Genomic DNA, 10,025 nt, shown 5'->3' with positions numbered 1-10,025 from the left:
GGGCCGATGATCCTTGCGCAACACTCTCCAAATGATGCAAATAACCAGCTGCAGCTGAATCTTAGAAGGAATAACATGTGGTGAGGATGATCATGTATGATGTACGATCGTATTCTGGTCAGTTTAGGTATATTTCATACACCACCCTTCCCAAGAGGCTCCCTCGGAGCGCTGAACAAAGAAAAATACAAATAATGCAGAGGCACATGCAACAGTAGATAGATAGATAGATAGATAGACAAAATCATGTATTGGAGCAAATGTCACATGTTAACGGAGGAGGGGAAGCTCTGCTCTCCTTGGTACAGTAGAAAAAACCTTTGGGGGTCAAAGGTTAACTGGCTGCCGCCCCCCCCCCAGGCCATGCTAACACTACACAATTAGGGTGAAATATTAGTGTTTAGCAAGCAGATTGTCCTTTTGGAGAATTCCTCTCGGCTGTCACCTTTTGTTCAAGCTGCATATGGGAAGCAGTCATCCGGCAAACAAACGCAAACGGCAAGCGGACGCTGGGCCTCGTTCAGCAGTATTTGAGGAAGGGTGGCTCCGTGTCGTATGCGCAGCACGCGAAATCCACGCGTAAGCGGTTCGTACTGCTGCCCACACGCTCGAAGCGTAAACCTTTTCCTAATAGGCTTGCCGTGGTTCACGAGGCACCTCGGGGGTTTCCTTCTGTTTCCCGTCACCCAGCAATCCCGAGTCAGTGCCTGGCCACGGTCCTCAGCTCCATCCCGCGACGGGGTGCTTGGAGAGGTCTGGACGGACGTTGCAGCATGGGGTCCACAGGAAGTCCTTCCCTAATTGAGGGAAACGGAGCCGGGCCTGCCTGGTCATTACACAGCGCAGAAACATCGTAGGCCCCTAATCCTTTAATCCCTGCGTGTCCGCGCAGAGCTCTCGTCTTCCGTTCACGCTTCGGTGGCTCCCTAAAACACCCCCGTAATATTGCAACAGTAACAGTCCCTGGTCCCCCAGTCCCTTCCTGCCTAATGAAATCTGAAAGGTCGGTAAATTCTGGAGGCGGGGACCAGGGGAGACCGCGGGGACACGCCGCCCGTGCTTTCCATATTTGCGGGGACCAGCACTTTGTACTCCCAACGGCTCATTCGGGCCATCTGCTGCAGGGAAGGTGGAAAGTGTTTTTCTGTTCAACCGCAGCGTCAAACGCCCCCCTCCCACATGCACCACCGGTATCTGACCCCGCGGAAGAAGAAAATCCCGAAACTTCTCCCCAGTTGTGGCAATGACCCCAGTTGCATCATTCGCAGTCGTGTTCTCGTCCATCATAAAGTATGATTGGGGAAACGGAGCCCGGCGGATGCTGTTCCGCTACAATGACATCCATCACAAATGGGACCCCACTGGGTCGGGAAGCTACAGTTATCTGAGCGTTTTTCAGTAAGTTCTGGGGAAGGAGGTGCTCTAACTGCCTCCCATTAATGTCCATGAGAACTGTCAGCATCGGGGGAGTTTGTGCTCCTTCACAGGAAGGAGCTTCCCCTTCCATATGGACCCCTCTGAGTAATGGAGCTGATGAAGTGGTGCGTTATTGAAACTGTAGCTTTTAATTCTGTCTCCCATGTAGGGAAAGCAGAGCCCGGTTAATTGTGGTACCTTTTCTCATCTGCCTGTCCACTTCTCCTTTACCTTTGACAGCCCTGATCCACCCCCAGCCCAGGCTGCTCCTCCTTGTGGGACTGGAGTGTGTGTTTGTGAGTGTGTGGGTGGCAGTACGTGGAAGAGGATTGTAGGATTTGCGCTCGCGCACGTATATTCACGTGAGTGTGACAGATCCTGTAAATGGATTTGTAGGATTTGCGCGTTTGGTGCGTGTGTGTTTAGGGGTAGGATATAACGGTATGCTTGTTGGATGGTGATTTAGCTTTGGGAAAGAACTGTGATTTAGTGTTTCAGTTTCAGTGCGGGAGTGAAAGAGCATGTGTGTGGGGGTTGGGGGGGGGAGGGGTGGTCATTAATTCCCCTTTTCTGTGAACAAAGATCTGGGGGTGAAACGGAGTCATTTCGGTGGGCGTCATCCATCCCTCTTAGTCGGCCCCCGCAAATCCAGTTGCGTGCAAGAAAAGAGAGACGTGACCTTCCCACCCCCAACGAACAGGTTATGGGCCTCACACCGCCCCTTCGGGAAGGTCAAGGGAATGTGGGTCACATCAGCCGGACGTCTCTGAGGTAAGGATGAGGACGGGAGGGTTTGTAGGTTCTGGCATTAGATGCATCAGGGTCGAAGTGAGCCGGTCCAAGAAAAGCAGGTGGTGCTGTAGTGGCTACAGCTGCTGCTTTCTATTTGAAGGACCCGGGTTTGAATCCAACCTCCTGCCCTAGGATCCGCCTTCAACGTATTTACCCTAAACTAATACGGAAAAAAATTGCCCCGCTCTATAAGTGAAAAAAATCATTGTAAGTAGCTTAAGCTGCTTTAGAGAGAGGCAGCGGTTGAATGAATGAAAAAGATCCGTTAGCGGTTTAGCTGCAGAGCCAAAATGGTGCTACAGCAGGAATCGGCCTTTTGCCCCGCACGCTCCTCCTCGCGATGACCGACTTCCTCCCGCAGTACGCAAGGAGCTCCGAGACCCCCCCCCCCCGTACGAATTGTCCCGTAGGGGGGCTGGAGGAGCCCCTGGCGGAACAATGGACCCGCGGATCAGAGGCCGACAGCTGCAAGCGCCCCATTAGCATTCAGCCCGCGGCCCCAGACTCGCCGCGTTCGCGCACGCCGGCCGACGGGAGGGCCCGTCCAGCGCTGTCAGTAACCCGAGGCGATTCACCACGGCATTGCTGATCGTTCACCAGCCCGCGCCCCCCGCCTCGCAAACGGCAGCCTGCGCTCCGTGAACAGTTAGCGGCTAACGGAGCGAGCGGGTGGCAGAACGGGAGACGGGGAGGGAGACGGCAGCAAAAAGGCTCTAAGTTGTGAGCTTGGATTATGTTGTGCACTTACCCTGAACTCAGTAACGGCCATGTCTATTCCAAGGTCAAACCTTTGGAAAAAAGCATAAAGTCGAGGGACTAAACGAACTAAAATCAAAATCACAGAGGCACTAAGACGAGTGAGCCTTATTAAATAGAGTAAGAGAGCACAATTATTAAATGGCACAATATGCAGTATTTCTACAGAAGACGTCTTCACCTCAGCATTTTAATGTGCGAATTTTGAAAACGGCGTAGGGCAGGCTGCGGCATTTTCCGGGAACAGAGGAACCTGGGACAGCTAAGAGAGTTGCGAAGATGCCAAATAGTCGGCGCTCAAACCGGGGAGGCGGTTATTTAACGTACCAGAGGCAACAGGGTGAAACCATGGCATCATATGCCAGACGAAGAAAACCCGCCCTGCAAAAGAGCAACAGTAACCAACAATAATGAACACAACAGAATCATCTCTAAAATGCCGAAAACTACGGCTTCAATTCGCCGTAGGGCTAAATCGCCGAACCGGTTTCATCAAAAACTGTACATTGGAAGCTTTATAAAGCAGATATTGATCTTATTGGTATTGTCTGTCCTTGGAATGAAACGTTATAAAAGGCCAGTCTGGGGGAAAAAAACACAAGGCAGAGAAACAAACCCTGGACTCTTGAGAAACTAAAAAAAAAAAATAAAGTGGCCTGATGTGTTTTAACTGTATCTGGAGAGGATAATGTGTGCAGAAAGACAAAAGACATTAAAAAACACGTTTTTTTTGCCATCTGCTAAATGTTGTGCTCAATCCGTAATGCAACGGCAGATATCTTGCGGAGGTCATTAGTTCCAGTGATCGGTCTTCATGGTCGTATACCGCCGCCAAGGAACACGAAACCAGTTAAGGCAACTGTTTCCTCTCAAAGCTCCCGTATTCCAAGATAACACCCCCACACACTGTTATAAAGAGAGGTTTCATGAGCGCAAGGATGACATCACCTCCCTTGTCCTCCCCAGTCATGACACGTAAACATCGCCGAACCTTCATGGGAACGTCTGTTACTCGGAACGAGGACTAGATTTCCACCTCCTCCCACACTCCGAAACTAGCAGCTGTCTTTCTTACGGAGTGGATCGATATCCCGTCACACGCAACCGGGGACTTCGGCAAACGCCGGAGGAGTTCTGAAGACGAAAGGTGGCTTTGCTCCTAACGTGACAGTCACATGCACCCGTGTTTACGCCGGTTTGTTCACCCTCTCCTCAAAGCGGAATTCCGCTCATGTCGTGTTCATCTCCCGTGACAGGTCCTGCGTTGCCCCATAACCTTCCCCTCCCCCCCGCCTCTCCGAGGTACCGCCGGCCACGCACGCTCGGAGGGACTCACGTGAGGCGTGCGGGGTGATCAGAGCGATCAGAGGGTGCAATCCCAGCTTCCCTTTTGTGTATGCTCAGTCAACGTAGGAGCGATCAAAAAGAAGGCGGTGAGTCCCCCCCCCCCCCAGCTCCCATGTCCCACAATCCCCGGGCCCTCTCCCACTCAGAGCCTCCCAGGCTGTCCGTCTCCAATATTGATGTGGAGCGAACAATGCAGAACTCTGTGTACCACGAAGGACTGAGGAGGCATCTAGGCCTGAAAGGGCCATTCAGCTCGGCCTTTTCAGAAAACGTTCTGGGATTCGTTGGATTTTTTTTTTTTTTATCCTTTTCCCCAGCAGCAGAGCACAACCTAACTGTGTATCATTTGAGCGGGCGTGCGAAAGACCAGCCCCTCTGTTGCGTAACACTCTCAAAGAGCGAAACACAAAAGTCGAGCTGATTTCATATTTTGACATGAAGAGTCCTGGTATAACAAAGCATAAAAAAGCCCAGACGACTGAACTTTGCGGTTTTGTTTCATCCTTCGGCCATTGAATATAAATAAAAAGTTAGCAGAACTGGATCCAACGCGGCCGACGCCTCTGAAGAAGTGACATCACTCTCTCCGACATCGCCCGCTTAGACAACAAAGCGACCTCATCGACGCATCGAAGACGTTCGGTCCGAGAGCCTCCGAGACGGATCGGACGGATCGATTTAATAAAGTATTTGCATTATCCATTCAGCCGTACATCCGCACGCTGTTTTACACGGGGAGTGTGTGCGCACACCCCGTTCCGCAGATAACCGAATGTCCCGGCCATGACCGGAAGGTCTGCGGATATCTGAGATAGATAGCACTGCCTGGTTAGCCTCATACATATTTCATCGGCATATCAAGTGAGGCTGAGCCGCTGTCAGGCTTGACCTTGACAAAGGCGGTTCTTTGAATCTCGTGCTCTGGTAACAAGCCGTTGTACGTGTGTGGGCGGGGGAATCCATTGTCCCCCTAAAGAAGCTAATGCACGCACCACCCAGCTCCTGAGTGGTCATGGCACATGAGTAGCTCGCTCTTATACTTAGTACTTAGTAGTTTTTCACCATTTTGGCACTAGCCGCTTCACTTTGGGTCCAAAGGTTGCAGGTTCGAATCCCACCTCCTGCTGTAGTGCACTTGAGCAAGGTATTTAAATCGAGCAAGGCATTTACCCTAAATTGCTCCAGTAAAAATAATTACCCAGCTCTATATATAAACGGGTAATTAACTGTACGTATCTTAACGCTGTAAGTAACTTTGGAGAAAAGTGTCAGACGAATAAATGTAGATGTAAGATTCGGGTCAAAAAACTGCCACGCGTCTTAAAGGCTGAGCGAGGATGACGATGTATGAAACGTGTGAAACGAATCAGCGCTCACCGAAATGAGGATGAAGAAGGAAATTGTTCAAGCTTTCAGATCCATAAGTGAAATTATATTATTTCAAAGAAGCACAATGAAAGCGTGTTGACCTTGAAAATACCAACAATTAACAATATACAAAAGACAAGCAGGACAACTTCTATAAAGCAGTTCAACATACACATTTATTCATTTAGCTGACACTTTCTTTCAAAGTGACTTGCAATGCTACGGTACTTACTGTGATTTACCCATTTATTTAGTGGGGTAAATTTTACTGGAGAGATTTAGGGCAAGTACCTTGCTCAATGGGTGCTGCAGAGAGGGGGAAGGGTCCTTTGGACCCAAAGGCAGCAGTTCTAAGCACCACTCTACCTCCTCCCCCACATTTTAGAGCCAGACATACTATGTTATAACATAAATATAAAGTACTACTGGAGAACACCATGGAGTAGAAATTGGACTTTTATGCACAAGAACCACTATGTGAGCTGAATATTGCACAGGTTTTTTTTTTTTTTTTTTTTTTGCAGTTTTTTCTTATTTAATCTTTAATTCTGGACTTTACGTTCATTCCATTCATATACTTGAACAGATCTGTACCGTATTGCTTTTTTCTCCTCAAATATATTTTGTTTTGCTGTATATTTCTAATACATTTTTAATTTATTTTTATGTTATTCCACATTTTTATCATTTATATATTCTTCATATTTCTGTATACACACACACACACACACACACACACACACACACACACACACACACACACTGGCTGAAGCCGCTTGTCCCAAGTGGGGTCGCAGCGAGCCGGAGCCTAATCCAGCAACACAGGGCGTGAGGCTGGAGGGGGAGGGGACACACCCAGGACGGGACGCCAGTCCATCACAAGGCACTCCAAGCAGGACTCGAACCCTAGACCCAGCAACGAGCAGGACCTGGATAAGCCCGCTGCGCCGCTGCCCCCCCCCCCCACGGTATTTTTGTAGTATGTTTCTAATTTCTACTTTATTTGTATTGCCTTATTTTTATTACCTCTACTATTAGTACGTATCACGGAGAGTTGGAAAAACATTTCACTGCACGTCGAACTAAATATGGTTGCGCATGTGACAAATAAAATTTTCATTTGAATTTGAACAGGAAAAAAATAACAACGATCTATTTGTGCAGATGCGTTGCGCGCGTTTTCCGCAGAAGCCTCGGGTGCTTCTTGCGTTCTTGGAGGAGATCCGCAGCTGCACTTTCTCAGCGGCAACTGCTGGTTTTCAGGCCCTACGGTGCAAACAGCAGTCTCCGCGTTATGAATACCTGCTGTTGTATGAGGCGGCCGAGAGCAGCTGGCAGAGGAGCGCTCCCCTGGAAGACTCCGGCCTCTTCTAGGCCTACTCGCAGCAGCCCCGGTGGACACGCACAAGCGGCCCATTCAACCGGTTTCGCTCCGGCGTCCCGCCCCTGGAGCAGGACGGTTTCGGCAGCGCGCGCGCGAAGCCACGGAGAAGCCCCCTTTGTGAGACGGCGGGGGGTAATTCTGCAGGTCTGAGACGGAGGAAAGAGGTCGGCTTTGACTACGGGCCGCTTTGCTGAAAGCCATCACTGTTAGCGCGGCGCTAGGAATGTCGGGGACTCCTTCGGTTTGAGCCGATAAGGGACGCTTTGTTCGCGTCGAATCGGAGCGGCCGAGCGACGATCTGCTCCGCGCAGCTCCTGTCTCAATGGAAAGGCTCAACGAAAAACAAAACGTCAACTGTTTCCTTATTGGTTTTAGTCGTTTTGAATTCGAATCCGGCTCAGCTGCCCTCTCCTCACATCTACGCGGACCCCCTGCGTCTCATCCCCAATGACAGCTTCTGCTCACCTCTTACATTCACTACAAGTATGTATAGGACACACAGCACTGTGCAGTCGACCCGAAGAGTGTTTGAAAAGCTGTCTGTCTCTGCTGTCTACGCTCAAAGGTGACCCATAACCCAGCAGTCACTTGAGATGTACAAGTGAAACCCTTGGCTGCGTGGCCATCGTGACCCACTGCCGAGGATCTCACCCTTCCAGCTGGTAGTTGGCAAAGTTGAGGCTAAGCCTACAGCCAGAACCACCAGACTCAAGCATGATGTCCACAGAGCTCTCAGATCACTCGGTCCTGTATAACACACACACGGGGTCACAGGGAACCAGAGCCTAACCCAGTAACTCAGGAGGGGTAGGGGACACACCCTGGACAGGATACCAGTCCATCGCAAGGCACCCCAAGCAGGAGTTGAACCCCAGACCCACCAGAGAGCAGGACCTGGTCCAACCCACCGCACCACCGCACCACCGCACCTCCCCTACGAACATCACTATGACCCACGAAAATATATACCATGTTTTCCTACACTGGGTTTATTTTTCATTGTCATATTTTGACAGGTTAAGCGGTCATTTTCGCAACAATCATTTTATCACTGCCTACTATGTGTCTCACTTGCAAAACATGCAGACACTGCTTCTTATATCACAAAATCAACTACTGTATATATTCACTACCCCTTCCGCACTGATGACCTCAACCAATCACAACCATCAATTAGGTAAATATCACACCTAAAATAGTAGATTCAATACAACAACAATAATAATAATGGTAATAATAATAATAATGATGTGTTTATTTATTATTACATTTTTTATTTATTTAGCTGATGCTTTGCCCCAAAGCAACTTATAATGTGAAGTTACAGATACTTCTAAGGATTTGCCCATGAATACAGTAGGGTAATTTTTACTGTGTTGATTTAAGGTAAGTACCTGAATCAAGGGTATTATAGCAAGAGTGGGACTGGAACGTGAATTTTTTGAGTGTTTATGAATTGTTACATTCTGCGTATGTTAATAATACTGCTTATGGAACAGATTTATGCTGTTATGTCAGGAAAGGGTGTAATTTCCACAACGGAGGCTGTTCTTTTCTCACATACGGCGATGAAGGAGCAAAGTCTGAACAACAATTTTGAAAGTGCGCATGATGGAAAAGTCTACGGTTCATAATGATGCATAATCATGCATCCATATGCATACTGATGAAAAATGCAAATTCGAAAACGACCCAGGAATACGGAGACAGCTGATAGTCACGTCGCGGCGCTCTTCAGCCCAAGGTGGTTACTATAATTGCTTTGTTTTTCCACAGGCAGATGAGCAATTACATCAATTTTAGGCGGATGTGGGCGCTAGCTAAGAAAACAATGTGGTTTGTTTCCACAAGTAAACCTCTACGTCAACAGCGGACTGGCTGTGTAATTCTCTGCGATAAGGTCGATGTTCCAAAATAGGAAGGTCCGAATCCCCACCTATGGAAAGCAAGCTTCAGCGCAACGCATAAATCTGTCACTTTTCTTTGTTCCAAAGCATTCATCTAGTCTATCGCCACATCCAGGTTTAGAGATTCGCCCCGAAAGCTCGAAAAACCAAAGAGCAGCAGCCATGCCCATCCCATTGTTATCGCAGCTCCGCGGCGTCCGAGACTTTTTTTTGTCCTGTTTTGTCGTGCTGCATCCGCCCCAACGGTCTGACCTTGCTCACACATGCAGCTTTTTCAAAAAATGACAAGAAAAGAACTCCCAGATTTCAAAGCAACATCCTGGCTCCAGGAATGTGATGACATTTTTAGATTCCAAGGACAGTTGGTTTCCTTTTCCCGGTTGCCATTGTTTTTCAGTAATTTTCCCCCCGGAGTAAAGACGCCCCGTGGTTGCGAGACTTTGCGATATCGCACACGCGAAGGTGAGGAGCGAAGCATGTCATGAGGGTATTTCAAGAGACAATACGTTGTCTGCCGTCGTGACCATGGCTGTATCCAAATGCACACTGAGGATACAAATGAGGTCAGAAGTGAGATCAGAACCTCAGTTGTTGATGTTTGGTTACAAGTGGCAAACAGGGTTGTACCGTGTTAAAGATGAAGCACAGTAAAAATCTGAACGTGGACACATTTCTGTATGTGGTTATATAGACAGTTTGGGAGTTTTACACTACAGACTATTTTCTGGAATCTAATTTTACTACAAGATTACTTGTGCCGCACAGCTATATTTAGAGGGACATAATTTAAACGCAACGGTGAAATGCGTTTAGTGAAATGTTGTTACATTTCTCGACGTATCAGTGCCACTTATTTACAGAAATGTGCCACACAGTCGTAGTGACGCAATGTTTATTTCAAAGGGCAATGAAGAAATTGAAAGTAAGCAACTAAGGACAACTTTCTTCGAAGGAAACCAAATTTTCTCAGGAAGTGTAAGAGAAAGGAGGGGGGGCGCGGTGGCGCAGTGGCGCAGTGGGTTGGACTGGGTCCTGCTCTCCGGTGGGTCTGGGGT

This window comes from Scleropages formosus, chromosome 4 (genome assembly GCF_900964775.1).
Source record: "Scleropages formosus chromosome 4, fSclFor1.1, whole genome shotgun sequence".
Classification (NCBI taxonomy): domain Eukaryota; kingdom Metazoa; phylum Chordata; class Actinopteri; order Osteoglossiformes; family Osteoglossidae; genus Scleropages; species Scleropages formosus.
This window is presented reverse-complemented; position numbering follows the sequence as displayed.